A 17423-nucleotide genomic window follows, 5' to 3' on the forward strand; every position below is an offset into this window, starting at 1 on the left:
CCAGAAAGTTTAAATCCATGTGTATTTACACATTGGAACAAAATATTGATTCAGGAAAGAATAATTACAATGAATATTAATGCTACGTTGGGACTGAGACAAGAAACAGTTTTTATTCAGATATGGATTAACCCTAAAGTTTCATAAGTGAATAAAAAAGATTAATGAAATATTATAATAATACAGAGCATAAATCATTTTCTCTTTGGAAGTTGACAGGAGTTCATGTTGCTTATTCACCTATTGGTAAATAGGTAAATATTCTTATAAATGCTATATTTTTAATCAAATCTAAGATCCATCCATCATAAACCTCGAGAGTACCTTTTTGTGGAAAGTTGCACCAATGCACACAACAATTTAGAATGAGGCTTGATTGGAGAAATATTAAATTGAGAAAAAACTTATTTTGACAAGAAAAGAAATATGATGTGACATTTTAGAATACATTTCTTTATTTTTTATTTATTAAAGTGGAAAAACTTTGCAGCAGGATGGTACAGTCATCCTGTGGTATAGCACTCCATCCATCAATATAGAAAAAGCAAATGAAATTAGAGAAGATTATGTCTTTTAAAAAAAATAAAGAAACAGCCATGCAAATACTGTACCATACATTTGGTGAGACAGTGCACAAACATAAAAGCAAAAAAACTTCTGTACGAAGAAACACATCACTCATTAAATACAATGTATCCTAAAGTGGTACTAATTTGTAATTCATAAGAATCGCAGTATGCTGACTGGGACTTACTTTCTACACTCTAAAAGATAAAAAAAGGTTTTCCAGGCAAGTTGATGATGTAAACAAGGAAATCATTTATCCTACTTAAGAGTGAAGGTCAGCAAACTTTTCAAGGTTTGGCAACAGTATTGTTAAAAAACAAAGGAGCTCGTGATAAATGATTCCTATTTCCTATCTTGAAAAGTACTGAAAAGACTCCCGGAGATACAAAGGCCAGCTTAACATGACCTCTTTCCTTCCTTAAAGCTTTGAGATGGTCAGACTTCTCACTGTTAGTGAGGCCCCGAGTGTGGATGAGTTAATGAGTACCTAACATTTACTGCTTGATAAAATGTAAAGAGCTGAGGCGTAGAATTAAAAAGAGTTACTGTCTTTCAGTGCTCCCTCTGGCCCTCACCAGATTAGATTTGGTGTCTCTGAGTCCCAGTATCACACAGCAAATATTTCATTTAGAGCAATTGGCCCACTGTTTTGAATTGATTTAATTGTTCTTAGAGCTCCCTTTTTAGACTGTTAACTTCCCTATTTTAGGATCATATTTAGTATAACTTTTATATCTCAGTGGCTAGTGACTGCCTAGAGTATTGTGGGTGCTTAAAAAGTGTTGAAATGACTTAAATAATTGTTATTTTGGGTTATTTATGAAAATAAGCTTCATGGGAAGTTTTGGGTGGTTTTTGGCAAAAAAAAAAAGGTGACTTTCATTTAAGTTCATGCTAGTGGCATTAATTTGAAATTATGAAATAAAATGAACAAAGAATAGTAATGCTTTTAAATAGTAGGTCTTTTTCTTGATTTGGAAGAATACATTCAATTTTATATTATTAAAACAATATATGTGTTTTAAAATAACACAAATTTTTTATCTACTTCTGTCTTTCTCATATAGAAGCAGATAGTAGCTCTGTTCAGTCCTGGACATGGAGGGGAAGTAAATTCTTCTGCATCCTGCATCTATATTCCTCTGCTTGAAATTTCCACCTTTGCCTAGAGGGACCTCAAGTATCATTTGTTTCCGGGTTTTACTGAGATCTCAATGTTATGGATGGAGATAGTATAATCTCCCACTTGACTTGATAGTGTTATGCAGTGCAACTTTATTTTATACTCAGTCCATGAAATGCAAGTACAACTGATTTTTCACAGGAATTCAGAGAGGCAGAGAGAGAGGGCCAGTGCTCCGTGGCAGGTAATACTAAATAAAACCATAAAATGCAATCTAATGTTTTTCAATAACAGGATGTTGACAAGCTGCCTATGTATGGAATTTGAGGATGCTCAGTAGTTCTATCACTTCTTGTATAAAACAATCACTTCAAATCTGTTCTTACCATAAAGGAACAACTCTTTGTCTTTCCCACCTCATTTCTAAATTCACACTTTGTATATTTAGACAGGTTTTGATCAATTTCCAGTCAACTGGTTTAAATAGCCTTGTTCAATTTCATTATTTTAATTTAAGAGGTGGTGGAGTTTCTGAAATATATGAATTTTAAAAATCTCAGGACCATGTCTTGATGGTTTGGAGCAGACAACTAGTTTCTGCTATAATTTACTTTCTAATAGAATACGGTATGTTTTCCTTCCATGATAGGTATTCTTGATGACTTTCATCTCAGTGTGAAGCTCCTGTCAATTCTTAACTAACAACAAAGGAAAAGAACAGAAGAAAAAAAAAATGAATGCACAGGAAGTAAAATGCCATTTCACACTGGGTGCTTTGTAAATGTGAGCCAACTCACACAAATCCTTTAGGCATCAGTAGAAATGGAGCTGAGCCAGAAGAGAAGAAAACATGTCCAAATAGAGAAAGTTTGCTCAGCAAATTGAAATTCAAGCCTGAAATTGAAAAGTTTGAGTTAAACCTACTGCAAAGGGCACAATTCATCCTTTACTCATTTTTTTCCTAAAATGCAAAGTTTATTAAATATTGATTTTTGTTACAGATTCTTTGCATATTTTCAGTCTCTCCTTCCACTTAATCTTCTGACATAGTAATTGTCACTCAGGTAAATGGGAATAAAAACATAATGCTAAATATCTGAACAATTTCATCTGAGTTTACACACAGAAGAAGTAAAATATACTCTTCTGTGTAATTACAGCTCAATATGTAAAATATAATTTGGCCTATTGTCCCAAAGCAAAAACCTTTTATATTATTGCATAATATGTTTAATGAAAAACAGTTTAGGTATAATTTGGAAAACTTTTACATTAAATACTATGTGATTTCATTATTTGAGCTGTGACTATCAAGCTCATGAATGTGAAAGTATTTTGTAATCTGAAAGTTAGATTTGATATAGAAGGAAAGATTAAATTTTATCAAAAGGAAAAGTAGAGTTAATAATACACTAAAAATTATTTGTCCCTTGTGACCCAACTTGAAGCACAAATATAGCTCTCTCCATTTCTAAATTTTGACTGACATTGTCATTTCCTAACATTGGCGAGATACTTTTTCAGGTAGAACTTTACTGGCAAAACTCAGCATACTCTGTGTAGACATATGTGTTTGTATCTCTATTATATTTTTGTTCTTCATGACTAATTAAGTGGAATATTTTATAGTTAGTAACCATTTGGATTTTCATCTCACTGAAAGTCAGCTATAACATAGTGATTTCAGACTTTGCACTTTGAAACCAAATCTCACCAGGCTACACACTAACTAGTAATGTATGAAAATTCCATTTCTTCATATCCTCACAATATTTGATTCTATTGAACTTTCTAATACCAGTGAGTTTGTCTTCAAAGTTACTTCTTCAGATTTCTTTTTTATAGCCTTTGTCCATTTTTATTAGTTTCTTTCTCATTTTTGCTTCATTTACTAGAGATGGTCTAATGTTCTAAATATTAAGTTCTTATCAGCTTTTGTGTTGCAAATGTATCTTTACATAAATTTGTCCCTCAGTGAATAGAAATCATTGTTTTGAAATAGTTACCCCCATCTGTTTTTTGTCTTTAATGTTTTTCACTCTTTTGGTCTCTATAACGCTTTTCTCTAAACCATGACCATAAACATGCTGCCCTGCATTCTCTTCTATTAGTTGTATTATGTATTTATATATTTATGCATGCATTTATCTATTTATCTATCACTTACATCATTTATCTATCTTTACCTTTATATTTTTCTCCACATAGTGAACCATTGTTTTCTAACATCATTTACTTTAAAATTCATTATTCTCCACTGAATTTTGGTGCTACATTTATCATATATCAAGTTCTTATATTTACATGACCTCCCTCTCTATTCTGTTTCATTTATCTGCATTAGTAACATAATGTTTGTTTTAATATGGCCTTATAGTATGTCTAAATAGATAGGATGAGCAATCCCAACTCTTTATTCTTCTTTTCTCAAAGTTGAGTTAGATTTTCCTAAATCTCCTAAGTTGAAAAACATAATCAAAGGAACAGCACACTCGCAAATCTCGTCAGGATCAATTCTATCTTTTAAAAATAGACCCTTCTTCTGGTTTCTGAGTGATTTTCTGTAGACATCTCATCAGTCCCACACACATAGGTAGTATTATCAGCCAGGGATTTGGAAAGAGTTTACACTCAGACTTTTGTTCTTAACCCTTCAACAACTAACTCAATTCCACAATTTTCCCCTAAGTAATATTCATAGATTCAAATGTAGTTTAAATAAAACATCAGCAGATAGATGGGATAAAATTCCAAATATAATTCATTTTAAAAAATTTATTTTGATAAAGGTTTGTATCTCTATCTATGTATGTAGATATATATGTATACACATATTTCCTGTCCACTGCAAAATTACAATATTACTGTGCTTCAGAGATTGAGCTATATACACCCCTACTTACCTTTTTTTTACAGGAATAAACTCCAGGACACAATCATCACAATTATTAAATATTCACAAGGTAATGTCATCACTCTTACATATTGATAACTCAGAGATTTTGTGAAGTATTCAAAAGCCCAGGTCACCTTGTCAATGGGGAAAATAGAGTATTACTTTGCCTCCCTGTGGATATCTTTTCTATTCATTTCATTGGGGTTATATCTTCTGTCAAGTTTTTCACTGTAGACTTAACCTTTCTTTTTTTCACTTGGGAAATATTTTCTTTTCTGGAGAAAAGGGAAATTTATGATTTCAATTTGTCTTCATCTGGCTTCTTTAAAAGAAAATATTTTAACCCTTGACTATTATACTTTCATAAAATGGTACAAAATAAAAGTTATCAGAAATATCTTTATAATTTTAGAAATTGAATTTTAAAAGAATATTCAGATTAGGAAAAAAAGTCCATGTATCACAGTGAAATTTACATATATAGTATTTTTAATAAATTATTTATAATTATTTTCAGGGAACTGTAGTACCTTGAGGATGGCTAGATCTTTGGAATTAAGGAATAGAGAGATAAGCAGGATGAAAGCATGAATAGCAAGTAGTTAAGGAATTTTGTACAAGGTTATTATTGTAGGATCATATTTTGTTTTCAAAGGATCATTCAAACAATGTGGTGAGTTGGTTGGAAGTGAACAAGGCCAACTGAGCAATTTTGAAATGATCAAAGGAAGAGATTTTGTGACAAGTGTTGTTGCAGTGGGGATTAGATTGATAAGTAGACAAAGATATCTAGGAAGTGTCATTGATAGCACTTATGGTTGATTTAGTGTTGGGAGGGATGGGTGAGACAGAAGTAGGAATAAATGATGGAAGACTCACAAGTTTGTGGCTTAGACAGCAAAGTGCTTTGAGGTTCCATGTTCTAAGGGAAGATGGAAAGCAGCATGTTTAGGGGTTAAGATGATGAGTTCAGTTTCTGACTCTTTCACTTCATCTGAACACTACTCAAATGAGATAGCCACTAAGGAGTTGGAAATATGAACCATAAAGTAAGTCTGGCATAAAGCTAGAAATATTCGGGCAGTAAAATCACCATTGCTCCTTACCTAGAGTTCTGCAAAAACCTCTTCCGTGATCTAACATCTGTCTAGATATCCTACGTCATCTCATGCTGTTCTTTCTGTCTCTAGGGTCAAACTACTCCAGGTTTTTTTTTTTTGCCTAAGAATATACCAAGCTTTTATCCATCTCAGGGTTTTTGCCTTAGCTGCTCCTTCAGTATAGATCTTCCTTACAGAAGATAATTTCTGCCTCTCTTCCTGTGCATTTCACCACCTATATTTACTATGGTTTGTTTGCTTCATATCATATCACTAGTGATTAGAGAAGTACCTGGACTCAATACACATTTGTTGAATGAAAAAATCTACATTTGGATGTAGGAATGGACAAGATTAACCAGGGAATGTTGTCAGAGGAAAGAAGTGGACTCCTGGTAGAACCATGAATAACACCGTCTATAGGTAGATAGGCAGAAGAAAAGCCTCTGAAAGATTCAAAAGAAGAACCCTAAATGGAGGAGAAAACCCACAAATAGGAAAACAAATCTAAGTTGAAATGTGCATATATATTAATCTTATAAAAATTTATCATATGAAAGGAAATGAGGGATAAAAATGTGGTATCTGGAGAGAGGCTTCTCTTTGCTTGCTTGTTTGTTTGTTTTACTTATTTTTGTTTGTTTTAAGTACAGTACAGGCTAGAGTTTATTAAAATCCTGCCTAAGATGAATTGGTAGAGTAGGGGGAGATAAGGACTCTAAGTCCAGGTGTAAAAATTTACCTTAACTTGAGAAAATATTATTATATCTTCCATTGTAATAGAAAAGGAGGAGAAAAGAATGGGAGCAGATGCAGGTAAATTTGCAATCTTGGAGGCTTAATAAGTTAAGGGAGTTCTTATAAATAAGTATGTTTTATCTGTAAAATAACAATCAAAATGATCTGCTCAGGTTGATACTAAAGGTGAAAGAGTCATAGCCTTTAGAAAAGTGGAGGATAGAAAGTATATTACTAACCATTTTTCCCAGCATGTAATTAACTGTAAACCAGAGATAATAAAACTTTACGAAAATATTTCCCATTGCCTTACAAAGACTAATGCATTCAGATCATCACAGTGTTCCCCTGAAGCCACTTTTTGCACCCAAGATATTATATCTATCTTTTGGGGTGGGGGAGGGTCTTCAGGTTCTGCTTTCAGTCCCATACTGGGCCTGTTTCTCAGCTACCCTAACCCAACAGAAATATTTTAAGTAAAAATTTGAAAATTTGTCATCTTGCCCAATATGGTAAAGAAAGGAATGAGTTAAAACACTTTTGAGCCTGGGAAATGATTATCATGATGGTATAAATAAGTGTGAGGGGAAAGTTATATCTATATTTTAGAAATGTGTCATCTATAGAAAGGACAATTGGATTAGAAATTGGCAAAATGTCTCTAATGCTCTGATGAGAGAACAGAAATAATGATAGATGTTTTGAAGTATACTTACTTGAACCCAAAATAATCCATGAACTCTTGGGAAGAGGAATATAAAATTAGAAGTGTAATAGCAAAAGATCAAAACAATGTTTTCTTTTTTTGCTATGTAAATGTATTATTTATTCCAAAAATAAATAAAATTCACATTTTAAAGACTCAGTTCTCTCTAACATCAACTCTTTACTGTATCAACACTAGCTGAATCAAATATCACAAAGGAAACACCAAAGGCTTCTCAAAAATCATATTTACACAATGTTTTACAATATCTGGGAATGCTTATTCTACAGTAAGTTTTTAAATACTAAATTTGATCTGATGTCATATGTAAAAAAGTATGCATAGAAAAAGATTTTTAACATATGTACATGTGCGCATAGAAGAAAACAGAAGGAAATACACCGAAATGCTAGCAGTGGTTGTCTGGGTGGTGGGATGCCAGTGGGCAGGCAGGCAGCCTCTTTATCTGGGAGCCGCATGGTGAGGGCCCTGCCACATCCTGCCCTGGATTTCTCTGCACAATCCGAGTGTTCTACCATGAGCATGCATTCTATCAGCAGAAATTCTTTTTAAAAATCACTGAGGACATGGGAATTCCCTGGTGGTCCAGCGGTTAGGACTCCTCGCTTTCACTGCCCGGGGCCTGGGTTCAATCCCTGGTCAGGGAACTAAGATTCCGCAAGCTGCACAGTGCAGCCAAAAAAAAAAAAAAAAATCACTGAAGATAGAAATCTCTTATCTTCACCTCTGCCTGGGTTGGGATGGTTACACGTGTGTTGACATTGGTCATGACCCCTCAAACCACGCAGTTAAAGTCTGTGCATTTATTATGTCAAGTATGCCTCGATTTTAAACTGTAGCAGGCCAAAACCAGTCGCTGTGGAGCGGGGCTGCTTCACACCCACTCACTTCTGGAGCAGAAGCCTCCCCCACCCGCACCTGTTTCCCCTCCATCCCGACTTCGGGAAGCATCCTTGTTCTGAACAGGATTCGGGGTAACTTAGGAATTGCTCTCAATACAGTATTTTAAAGTTGAGGAAATTGACAGGAAAGGAAATCAGTGGGAATATCGAGGTAGTAATGGGATAAGTTAGCACACAAAGGAGGCACAGTCGTGTCACCACGGCCAAAGTGGAGGCAGAGCGGGGGCCTTGTGGCCACAGGCCATCACAGGGCTGTGTGTCCCTTTCGGGCTCCAGGCACAGGGTCACAGTACCCTGGGGAGGAGCAGCCCAGCCTTCTCTGTCCTACCCGACAGGTGTCTGGGGTGCAGAGATTCTGGCCCCGAGCTCTCTGGAGTTGGAAGTTCACTGGGCTCCTGGGGGGGCATGGCGGGGGCAGTACTGGCTGGAGTGGGGTTTTCCTTAGACAAGGTTCATGGAATGAAGGAAGTGAACAGACGAACCAAGGCGCTTTGCCCCAGACACGTGGGCCTCGTTCCAGGCGGAGCCATTGCTTTTGATAAGCCATCAAGGCCACCTGCCAACAGCCAAGAGCTGAGTCTCCTGGCTGGCTCTGGCCCTCCCCAGGCCTCCCTGCTCATTGCCAGGGTGATAGTGGTGATGGGGGGTGGTGCTGGAGGGCCCAGGGGGGCGATAAGGCCAGCGCTGAGGCCCGCCCGTCCGCCCTCGCTCCGGCCAGCGGCAGCGGCCAGATTACCCCGAGACTTCTCCGCCCTGCACTGCTGCTCTGGGTTCTCTGCTCCCACTGACGCCTGGGGTGCCCAGAGCCAGGCGCCCCCAGTGGGACTCAGTGGGAGCTGTGCCAGGAATCACGCCCCGCTCTACTGCCACAGGGCTTCCTCAGCCTTCCCTGTGGCTCTCTGTCCCCCCCTGTCCCACCCAGCCACGGCCAGGACACCAGGGGCTGAGGCCCTCCTGCCCTGCACCCCTCCAAGCTATGAAGCTGTGTTCTGGCTGGGCCCCCTGCTGTGGTGCCCATAACAACTCCTGCCCGCATCCTGCCCTGCATGCCAGGACCAGCCAGGGGCTGCCTCCTGCTCACCAGACAGTGGGTTCTGTGGGGTCCCCACCAGGGAGCCCCCCAACCTTGCATCACCCCATCCCCAGCCCAGGGGGCTCAAAGGAGTTTGTCACCAAAGGGGCAGCTGTAGGTCTAGCAGGGAAGCGGATGGGGGCCTAGCACTGGGCCTTGGGCCAGGAAGGCTGACCCCACAGAGGACAGAGCTGGGACCGGGGAGACATGAAGGGAAGTCCGCACGCCCAGGTCCCCAGTCAGGTGCCCAGGCTCTTTCCAGGCAGAAACTGCTGGGGCATAAGGGCGCCAAGAGTTGTCAACATCTCCCCAAGCCCAATCCCCAGAAGCCATGACGACCTGCTACTCTCGTCTGCACTTTCCACCTCCTCCAAAGGAATGCACCCTCCCCCAGCAACGCATCCCTGGTAAGAACAAAGACCAGGGGACTCTTGATGTCTCAAGTATTAAGCTAGAAGAGATACTAGTATCCACTGCCCCCAAGTGTCAAGGTTCAGAAAGGCTATTTAACTGAGCCAGGACACACAGCAGGAGGGGAGAAGCCCTCGCTCCCACCCAGAATCTAGGATCAGTACTGGGCTGTACACCCCTCCATTCCCCCCTCCTCCCCACCAGGGCTGTGTGCCCACCCACCCTACGCTTCCCAGGAACAGGGGTCACATCCTTTCCAGGGAAGGTAGGGAGCTTGGAGATGCTCCAAAACCCCTTTGAAAACAGTTGGGGACACTGAAGCCCAAAGCAGGGCAAAACAATGTTTTCTGAGATCAAAGTGAAATGGATGAAAAAGGAGCCAGCAAAGGAGGACACAGGCAAAAGTAAATGTTAAGACAAAGGTAATGAATCAAGATAGGGCGCACCTATAGAATGAGAGTGGGTTTCAATAAGTAGGTGAAGATTAAAAAAAAAAAAAACAAAGCCAGTAGTACGTCTTACAAAATGAGAATACAGAAATGACCATGGGATTTTATAATTAGGAAAGCACTAGAAACTTTGAGAGGGTAATTTAATTAGAGTGATGGGTTTGGAAGTCAGTATATATAGTTGAGCAAGGAAGGGCTAGAAATAATATGACGGTGGACATGGTTGCTAAGTATTCTACATAAAGGTTGCGTACCATTGCACAAAGGAGAGAAGCAGATTGGGAGGAAGTACAGTAGGATAAAATTAAATTAAATACCTTTTGCTCCTTTGGTTTTGTTTTTCAGAATATTCAAACCCTGTGAATATTTGCAAGCAGAGGAGAAGGAGTGCAGAGACAGGGTGTGCCAGACAGGAAGAGAATAAATTTGGCAGTGAAATTCTGGAATGGGAAAATGATAAAAACAAGGATTTAGGAAGAAAAAGCAGCTTTAATGAGTGTGGACAACACTTTTTTTTCCCCCTTATGATAAAAGAAAGAAGATAGGAAAGTACAAATAAAGCGTCATGAGATTTGAATTAGAGAAAGCCAGGGGAGGAGTGGGATAGGAAACCCGAGGAAGGTGTCACTTACAGTAGGGATTTGACTTGCTATTGGTTAACTAAGTAAAAGAGCTTCCGGAAGAGTCTCAGAGACAGTTGGGCTGCATAGTAATTATTTTTATTTTTTTAGTTTCTGAAGTACCACATGCCAGGTATACTCCTAGGTCCTGTAGTGTTTGTCTTGGTCTCTGTCTGCCTTGGTAGAGTTAACACTACATAGTGGGAGATGCTGTTACCAGGAGTTAGGGCCAAAGAATTAAAGAAGAAAAGTGAGACAGTACTGGGGTGTGGATTGCTTACCCTTTTTTGCACTGAACTACAAATAATGAAAAGTGACCCATAAAAATTTGGTTTACAGAGTAAGACTGTTTCCCAAATTAAAAAAAAAAAAAAAGTAGCAAAAACCAATGAAACAAGGAATAGGAAATGCCACAGTATCCAGAATTCAAAATTCCTCAATGGAAAGAGAGAGTAAACATTCCTCAATTCCCAAAGAAAGTAAAAATCCTGAGTTCTAGAGTTTCCATAATTGCAATGAACAGGCCAAAGTATGGTGATAAAGGTGAAAGGCAAAATGCTTTTTTAGAATAACCAGCTCATTATCTCATAATAATTAAATGATATTAAATATTAAGTTAGAGATATCTATTTATTTTCTTTTCCGCATCCAACCCCTTCCAGCACCTCCCACACATACACTTGAACAACCCATTCAAATCCATGAGAACTGAAGTAATCACATTTATAACTAAGATCATTTTCAGTCTTTACCTCAAACTAAATGTCCAAATAATAAAAGCTCAACAGCTTGCCATAAAAATCTTATTTACTAGGGGTCGCACTAATGTTCAGAATATTTTCAAACATGCTCTTCTTCTTGGATCATTTGCGTGTATCTCTACCCTGTATCCAACTAATTTTCTCATCTTTTCCTTTATGTTAAATTACACACCAATTAGCTTTCATTCATTGTTTGGAGATTAGCCCAAACTCTTTAAAATCATTAACAAATTGCCAGTTATGATCTAGAAGTCCCTAAGTCTCAGGTTAAAATAACAGTCATTTATTTCACCTTTCTGTCTCCCCAGTAATAATAGATAAGTCACAGCAGCTATTTTATTTTCTTCTATCAGGAAGGCTGTACTTACATGATTAAAATCACACTCCAAGCTCTATTATCAATTATACCAATTAAGGTCAAATAGAGTGGAACAGCAGTCTTTGGGGAAAAAAATATGAGCAATATAAACTGTTATTAATTTAAAGACATCCTATGTACCGATGACAGCTTCTTCCAAAGTTATCATTAATTATTTCTAGACAGTCACCTATAATCACATGTCCAAAATCCACGTGTTATTGTGTGTTCCTTGAATTTCGGGGAAAATTAGGCCCCAGTGAAAATCAGTGTTTGCCAAGTGGACTAGCTCTCCTGATGTCTTTGCTGAAACAGGAGCAGTAGTTGTTGTTTTTGGTTTTTTTGAAATAATAGACACAATAATTATGAATGTTGATGTCTTTCCAAAAAAAAAAAATTACCAACGTTCAACCTCTTTGTAGTAAGTTAAAATAATTGTTACATTTATATATCCTATATAAATATTTAATATTTATATTGTTATATTTGTATATCTAAAATATACTATATATTTTTCTTTAAAATAATATTTTAATTTTGTTATAAGATGAAATTGTTCTTAATTAAAAGTGTTTCTATAGTCAGGGTCATTAATGCTAACTTATGCAACAACAACAACAAAACAATAACAATAATCCAGAAGTACCAGTGGCTTAATGCAATTAAAGTTTATCTATTGCTCATCCCTTCCCGAGTGGTTTGCCTATAAACAGGTTGCTACCATCTTTTAATGCCTCCATCTTCATCTTAAAGAAGTAAGTGTGAGGATCAAGGAGGAGATTTTATGGACCGAAGTTAGTCATAAGATCTCAAACTAATTGAAATGCAGACTGAAAAATGTAGCTTTAGCTATGCATCCAGGATAAAATGGAAACAGTTTGATAATTTTATAGCAGTATCTTTTTTTAACAATCTACCCTTCTGATCAACAAATATTCCTTTTACACTGTCTTCCATATTCTCAACTTCCCCAAATGGATAACCCCAAATCTTATCTAGTCACAGCATCTGGTTTATGTTCTGCGATCTTTGAATGATGACAGTTGTCTTCATCATGTCCATGTATAGAACCACAAATGTGGTTCTGAAATCTGAAAACTAAAAAATCATGTTTTCTGCCCCCTGATCCTCCATGTACACCTACTAACAGACAGAGACAAAATTATCTCAACAACTGTCATTTGGAAAATGGGAGAATAGAAGGTACACAGAAGTTATTTATGGAATACAACTAGGTGGATATTGTAAAGTCCCACTTCCTGGAGAAAAAAGAAGGATCGTCAATTAGGCCTGATTATCTTCCCTCGGAAGAACTCCTGTGTTAAGAAAAACAAATTCAGTGAAGGTTGTTTCGTCTTATCCTTTGGGGCCATATCTGAAGTGGGTATTGAAGGATGTATCTTTCTTGGCTGCCCAGCATACAGAACCCACCTCATGCTCATGGAAGTATGGGTGTCTAAAAGTTGTTTTAAGCATTGCAGAGTCAAAGACTTTTTAATATGGACTTGTGGCTATTTGGCAATATAATTATTTTAAAAACTTGCAAACTGTTTGCTTCCAGTCAGTTTCATGTAAAAGAAGCCAAAACTTCCAGACTTTGTTCTCAAATACGTTCCATTTCTTTGCTACCTTGATATCATCCCTCTCTCTGCCTCAACTTAAAGTCAGATAATCTTGAGCCTGTCAAGCTTGAATTGGCAGAATATAGCCTTCATTTGATCTTTGGCACAAATTTGAGGCACTCTGTGCAGCTGAGAAATCTCACTGGGTCTTGGTTCTTCAAAGTCCTTCAAATACCATCTCTTACTTCTTTTTCTAAACTTTTCTGTTCCCTTTCAATTCTACTTTAAACCTGCCAATTATTTTCTGTTTATATCTTTCTTGTAATACTTTGCTGAAGCCATCAATAATAATAATACTAACAGCTATGTTTTCCAAACATCTCTAGATCTACAAGCTCAGTAAGCTTTGGACTGCCTTCCAGACTACCATAAGTGACAGTTTTTAAATGCCTTTTCATTGTAATCACCAATTAACCAACCTGCTTTATTCTATTACTGAATAGATCTGTCTACTCTGAAGCTAATGTCACATATTCTAGTTTTTGTTAAATCAGCATCTCACTTCAAGGTACTGGTTTTTATATTAGTTGGTGTAATTAATGCTAGCTGCTGCAGTAAGTAATCTCAGTCCTTTTGTGTTACTCTCACTCATGCAAAGTCCAAAGTCCAATGTTCCTGATTGCACAGGTTTCCTGAGAAGTTCTTATACAAAAATGATTTAGAGATTCAGCATCCTTGAATCTAGTAACCTCATTATATTTAAACGTGCCCTACAATGATTCCTTTTAAGGAGACAAAAAGATAATGGAGAAATTGCTACAGAGTGTTTATATGTGGGCCTGGAAGCTTACTTGTCATTTTCCAGTCATATGTTCTCAATGTACATGCAGAGAAGTCTATGAAATATAGGTTAGGTATGAACCCAGGAAAACAAGTGCCTTAACAGGGAATACCTCAAATAAAAAACATAATAAAGCAAAGAAAACTTTAATAATCCAGTGGAAAAAGTTCATATTTATTTTATTTTTCTGTAATTTAACTTCCTCTGGATAAAATCATTTTCCACTTGGAAACTATTGTCAAACTGTCATGACTAGTCAATTTGTAAGGTATTCATGCCTAATAAATATTCAGTTTACTGCCACATTTTAAAATGTAAATGCTTGTCAGAGTAAAGAATTTTGGCCCATTAGTTGTATTATTTTCTACGTTCTAGTTCTTGTTTCCCAGACAAGTACAAGTACGTGCCAATTTTGAAAAACACTTTCATGGAAAACTTAATGTGGAAATAGTGCATGGACACTTACTGCTAAAGATGGAGGTTTAATTAGGGCATCTCTAATGTTCTTTGTACTGCTAACATTTTATCAAATGTGACACCCTTGAATATAAGCAAAAGTCATGCTAGGCTAGCATTTTAATGTGTAAAGAACTTCACAGCCTCTCTCCAGCTCACTAAATATAATAATCAAAATTCTTTTTCTGATGATATTTTGAAAGAACAAAAAATTGATGCAGGAATTAAAATGAAAAGGCTTTTAAGGTAATCTTTGTCCTGATTTGTCAACAGTATGCTCATTACAGAAAAAAATAAGAAATAAAAGTAAGAATAAAAAAGAAAACAAAAATTTCCAAAGACCTTATCACCCCCCAAATAGATAAGTTCTTTCTATTTTGTTGTTTCTTCCGTGTGTGTGTATTTTATAATAAACATGATTTTCTAAATATACAGTTTTCCATTTCCATTAAGTAATTCCATTACATTAAATAGTTAAAAATACATGATTTAAATGCTTGCATAATATTTCATCATGTGTATGTCACATTACTTAATCTTCTGTTAGATATTTAGGCAATTTGTAATTTTTTTATGGATATGACTATATCTGTAAAAAATATCTCTATACCTAAGTCTTCATATATGTCTCTGAAGAATTTAGAATATATTAATGTTTTTGAGGCTTTTAAGCACAAACTGTAAAATCGTTTCCTCTGAATCAACGTATCAATCTGCTCTTCTTCCAGCAATGTACTAGAGTGCTTATTCCATCATTCTTGTTTCAATTATTGTTATTTTCTATATTGTCAACTTAATAGTTGGATAGTTTTTCAAATGGTTATTTGATTTCCTGTGATGTTGGATATTTTGTATGTTGTCTGCATTCTGTGTGTAGATGTGTTGTATAAATGACTTGCTTGATCATGGCTTTTCTTCATTACACCTATGCTGATTTTTTGCTAGTTACAAGGCACAATGCTACACACTGGAGATGCAGTGGTAAACAAGACAGACAAGATCTCTACCCTTATAAAGCTTACAATTAACGGGATAAATGACATTAAATGTGTTTTAAAAAAACTCTCTTAACACACCTCCACATAAACGACTCTCCAACTTAATCAACACCTTCATTCCTTCAGCAAAATATAGCAACTTATATCTGTAGGAGGCTGAACACTTGTGGTTAGGAGGCTAGTGTCTGGCAAGAATGTACATTTCTGCTCCCTTCACTTGGGTTATATGCCTACCAAGACTCAAATGAGTGTGATCACAAATTTGTTTTCCCAAGACAGTCTGGTTATGGTAATTTTGTACTTTCATGAATATACTTAAACTAAGAAAATATGAGTACAAAAGAAATATGGTTTTGTTTCTATGAAATTTTGGTCCAATATTTAGAAAAACTTAAAACTTAATTGCTAAAATTATTAATATTACATTATGTGAAAATGACTTAAAAACAGTGAATGTTTAGAAAATATATGCACTTAGGACTTTCTGATTAAATTTTTCTTCCACCTAAAATGAAAAGAAATTGGAAGTTATAGTATATTTACAATGTATGTTTTTAGTTGGTAGAGACTGTATGGAACTCTAATCAGCAGAGTGTTGCCAAAAGAAAAAGCCTTAGCTATAAACTGAGGAAAAAAAAAACTGTTATGTACATTTATATGGTTTATGTCAAAACAAATGCCTAATACATGCATATATGATTGTTCATGGCTTTGTCTTATTTTACTGTTTACTTGTAATTAATCAAAGTGTTTGATAATAATAAGATTTCTATTGTAATTAAGCAATGATAAGCATGAGAAATGAGAGAGAATTATGAAGTATTTTCACCTGGGAAATATGATTTGTTTTCTGGTGTGATTTTTGGCAGATTTCCTCAGACTAGTTTAATTTCAGCCTCTAATAAATAGGAAGATCCTGGACTAGATTTTAGAAATAGGTGAAATCCCCAGTACTTAAACAAGTGCCTCTAGAGAAGGTTTGCAAGGACCACATTAATTATTTTTTATCTTCTCTAAGTAAAGAGAAATATGTATATATATGTATATATTGTATATGTTTCCAAATCAGGAAACTAATAGGCATTTTTATTTTTAATTATTATTATTTATCTCTCTCTTCTATATTTTAAAAAGAGTTTTTATAAAGAACAATCTATTGTATAGTTATTGGTTTGTTTCCAACTCTGGATAATGTATTTGTATGTATCTATGTTGTATTTTACTTATTAATATAAACAGTTTTTGGCCCTTTAGTCACAACATTTTACTTAGATGATACAAATACATTTATGTTTGAGCCCACTTAAGAAAACTTTGTGTTTACTTTTAATTCAATCATACAGTTCAGTGCAACAGGTAATGTTTGTTATAGTAGATTTAGTAGGTACAGAGAGGATCAAATTGTAAACATTTTGAAGCAGCAATGCCTTAGCACAAAGTGTTGAACATGCTTTGAATTCCATACAGTGTTATACTATACCTCTACAGAACTGTCAGGGTGAAGAAAAGGAGTATTGCAACAGTTATAAACATATCACATACAGGCATTTATTTAGACAAATAGAGATGTAGCTAGGTGTCATTTTAAAGCTCAACTATTTATGCTTTTGGCAAATAGTTGAAAACAGAATGCATCTGTAGGTTGGAAATGTAAAAACAACCAACAGTACATTGCCAATGGCCAGTGTATCAGGATTAGCATAAGCATGTAAAATACTATTATTTTTTTTATTTCATATTTAATCATTATTCATAAAAGTTAGAGCAGCTAAGAAGAAACTAAGCTTGTTTCATTGTGAAAGTTTTTTTTTAAATCTTGTTTTTATTCTCTTATCTTCTGTC

The 17423-nt window shown here is 36.0% G+C and overlaps 2 protein-coding genes and 1 long non-coding RNA gene across 8 annotated transcripts in view; 2 read left to right on the forward strand and 1 right to left on the reverse strand.

The window, feature by feature from the left end:
• The window catches only part of MGAT4C (MGAT4 family member C), an 828975-nt gene that overhangs the window by 582887 nt on the left and 228665 nt on the right, over nucleotides 1-17423 (forward strand). The window lies entirely within an intron of this gene.
• Nucleotides 1-17423, forward strand: part of RASSF9 (Ras association domain family member 9) — a 417955-nt gene that overhangs the window by 22430 nt on the left and 378102 nt on the right. The gene's annotated exons all lie outside the window — the stretch shown is intronic.
• On the reverse strand, nucleotides 580-8926 carry LOC309640445. Its single transcript, XR_014252226.1, has 2 exons — nucleotides 3128-8926; nucleotides 580-2991 (listed from the first exon to the last, which is right to left on the reverse strand). It is a non-coding gene; the product is annotated as an uncharacterized lncRNA (long non-coding RNA).

The sequence above is a fragment of the Balaenoptera physalus genome (genome assembly GCF_965194825.1).
Source record: "Balaenoptera physalus genome assembly, chromosome: 13".
In the NCBI taxonomy this organism is placed as follows: Eukaryota; Metazoa; Chordata; class Mammalia; order Artiodactyla; family Balaenopteridae; genus Balaenoptera; species Balaenoptera physalus.